Below are 3,737 nucleotides of genomic sequence, written 5' to 3'. Positions count from 1 at the left end.
AGGCCCTAATCCTTCTTGAAGACACCACCTATTATGTACACAACACAAGTATTGATTATGGTTATTGTCATTTTCAAGCTGCTCACCACAGTAAGATTTTAGAATACTTACATAAGTTGAAGATTTTCTTTTCAGATTCTCAACATAATTGTTAGTGTTCCAAAAGCAGAACAGATAAGAAGGCCTTACTGATTTTTAGTATATAGATAATTTTATTGTCTCCATAAAAAACTAAAATATGAAATCATCTGGCTTAACTCCATCAATCTCATGTCCTCCTGAGTGTTTGACTCCTTTTTATTTTTCTTTTGTATCATCTTTGTCCCCTAAGAATTCCTTTTTTTTTTTTTATTTGAACAAGGACATCATTTAGCTAAAACAGTTTTTTTTTTTCCTTTTCTTTTCTTCAGACAGACATTGTCATAGTGGAATCTCTGCCAGAGAAACTATTCCACAATCACAATCAGCCTTCCATATACCGCCTTCTTCAACCTCAGAGTTTGAAAACCCAGACATTTAGTAAGACCTGAAAATGCCCTTGCCTGAGAAAGCCTGAACCTCAAACACTAGAGAGGAAATGCCACAGACAATAGCAGAAGCTGAACAGTTCACAAATGCTTCAGTTTTTACCACACCCATTGGTGGAATCTGTCACCAGTAAACACAGATTACTTCAAGCACCATTATGTATTGGAGGTGAAAGAAAAAAAATCTGCTTTTTAAATCAGCTAATCTCAAAATCTGATATATGTGAAACTATTCTTTGGGATTTGAGTCAGTACCACATTATTTTCTTTACCTTTTTTAAGGCATAACATTGTCTTTTAATGATGGATTTGATTTTTCTCCTAACCAAAGGTATTTATAGTCAGTTCCCTAAAAGAGAATATTGATCATCAAGCAAGGCAAAACAGTTTTAGTTAAAAAATACATTTAGTGTACCTTAAAACAATGCGTATGAGAAAAACATTGAGATGTGATGGGAGAGAAACTAAGTTTAAAGGATGTTTCCAGATAAAAATTTAAGTATATTTTATGCCACTATGTGTGAAAACTTTCTCAAGGTTACAAGTTTGAAAGACAGATCTCATTTGAATGTAGGCACTGTGGCATATTTGCTTTAAAGATTGATTATTTTATAGCCACAACTCATAAAGCTCATTGTAAAACAGCTCCCTCTATCATGGAGACTCCCTGGTTTCATGCTTTTGTTTTGATAGTGGTATTCGTCTACTTTGACCTCTAATGGAAGTAAATTCTACTCTGTCCCCAAATAACTGGAATCACTTCTTTTACCACATAACAATAGAACATCTAATTTATATAACAAAGAAAGAGAAAAACTTGTTTTAAAAGAATACATTTTATTAAAAGGTAAGTCACTAGAAAGATTAAAATAGCTTATATGTTAGAAATCAACATATTTGTTTAGGACATTTCCTTTATTAGAAAGGATTTTAAACTTAGAGGGGGCAGGGAGAGATGGGTACAACTCACTATCTTGATTCCACAGCTGTTTCTTGCCAAGTTACTACACCCTCGCTCTTCCAGCTTCTGTGTTGCTTTGTCCTAACTGACTTAACTGTCCTCCTTGTCACGTTTCAGTCCTACTCACAAATCTATGTTCTATTTTAAAAGCTTCTAATTGCCTACTATTTAGTATTCTGTACCAACTACCTCTGTGTTTTGTCTACCTGCTCCCTTCCTAGTTTTTTAAAATGTGGGAATTAGGAGATGGACTCAGAGATGGATTCAAACCTTAGTTATTAGTGTGATCTCATAAAATTGAATAAAACTTCATAAGTATTTTCATATTAAAATAAATATTTTAGGTTGTGTTAAACTGTTGACTATATGATCTTTAAAAATCAGAGAAAAACGGTGGCAAAGAGGTAGCACAGCAGATAAGCCATTTGCCTTGCCCACAGCAACCAGATTCAATTGCACCCCATTTGGTCCCCTGAGCCTGCCTGCCAAAAATGATTCCTTAACAAAGAGCAAAGAATAAACTCTGAACATTGCAGAGTGTGGCACAAAAATAAAGTGGAGGTGAAAATTGTGTTTCAGTTTGACATGCTTATTTGCACATGAAACAAGTATATCTTAAAAAATGGGTATACATATCAATATCTAGTGTCCTGAACTGAAATTTTCTTTGTTTTCCTTTACAGGAGTTGTTACAAAACCTCACTTACATAACTACAATGTTGCCACACTGTAATTGCATTTGATATCGGCTATTTTTTGCTCATCATTTGTGTTTTAAAACTTTTTCTGGATACCTGCATTATTAGTTTTTTTCTGTCATTTAAAACACATAAATAAATATAGTCCCTTTGCTATATGATAGTCTAAAAGTAAAGTAAACTTTCAGGGGCTGGAGAAATAGCATGGAGGTAAGGCATTTGCCTTGCATGCAGAAGGTCGGTGGTTTCAATTCCGGCATCCCATATGGTCCCCTTAGCCTACCAGGAGCAATTTCTGAGCATAGAGCCAGGAGTAACCCCTGAGCGCTGCCAGGTGTGACCCCTCCCCCCCAAAAATGAAAGTAAACATATATCTCTCTGATTATTTTCTTCACCAAGCTAAGCAACCTTAAGATTTTTTTCAGTTGGAACTTAAGTGATAGTTCAGTGAGTAAGGCAGTTGTTACTTTACAAGCAAACCCAGGTTTGCTCTCTGCACCCCATATCTCTATTGTCCTAAACCTGCCAGGAGTGACTCCTATTCCCAGTTCCAGGAGTGATGCTTGAGTATTGCAGGGAGTTCCCCCCCCCCACAATTTTTTTTCTTTTTTAAGTTTCTCATCCAATATTGTTTCTGGACTTCATTTATCCTAACAATCTCCCACTCAAATTTATATCTCCTTAGTAAAAACTCTCCTCACCAACTTCGGCTGGATTTTATCTTGTTTTTATTTCCCTCCTCAACAAGATTGTAAACTATGGGTATTCCTTTAAAACAAACCACCCACCCAATTCTCCATGCACAGGGGCCATGCTAATCTTGTCTGTATCGTTCCAATTTTAGTATATGTGCTGCCGAAGCGAGCACCACCCAATTCTCACACTTGCCATTATTAATCTTATAGGAGAGCATCTCAAAGTTATATTTAAATGTAGTTTGATTCAACATCTATTTCTCCTTTTAAAAATAAATATACTTTGGGGCCAGAGTGGTGACGCAAGAGGTAAGGCATCTGCCTTGCACTCGCTAACCTAGAACAAACCACAGTTCGATCCCTCAGCATCCCATATGGCCCCCCAAGCCAGGAGCGATTTCTGAGCGCCTAGCCAGGTGTAACCCCTGAGTGTCACATGGCGTAACCAAAAAAAGCAAAATAAATAAAATAAATATAGTTTATGTGTATTATCTTCATCTTTAAAATATTCTCAACAACTAATAATGTAAAATGTTTTATAAAATGAATTAAAAAGTAAAACACAAAAAAGATTGCAGTCATCATCTAAACCCAATTTTATTTATTAAATTATGTACATGCCATAGCTATTAAAATAACTTCTCTAAAATAAAACTATTAGAGTTAAATATTCCATCACAAAATAGGTGTGTGACCTCTCCAAGTTCTTGTTTTCTCTTTTATGAGACAGATAAGAATATTCACCTTATAAGCTTATTGTGAATACTGAATTACTATTAATTCATGTAATGTGCTCAGATCAATAGTGGCACTATAAAATCAGTATGTCTCCAGGATGAGGGGGGAAGAAAAAAGA

The 3,737-nt window shown here is 35.3% G+C and overlaps 1 pseudogene; it reads right to left on the bottom strand.

The window, feature by feature from the left end:
- Nucleotides 1–2,957: 2,957 nt before the first annotated feature.
- Nucleotides 2,958–3,054, bottom strand: LOC126029628 (uncharacterized; annotated as a pseudogene).
- Nucleotides 3,055–3,737: the final 683 nt, after the last annotated feature.

This window comes from Suncus etruscus, chromosome 1, assembly GCF_024139225.1.
Source record: "Suncus etruscus isolate mSunEtr1 chromosome 1, mSunEtr1.pri.cur, whole genome shotgun sequence".
Classification (NCBI taxonomy): Eukaryota; Metazoa; Chordata; class Mammalia; order Eulipotyphla; family Soricidae; genus Suncus; species Suncus etruscus.
The sequence above is the reverse complement of the archived record's forward strand: the minus strand, read 5'-3'. Positions and strand labels throughout refer to the sequence as shown.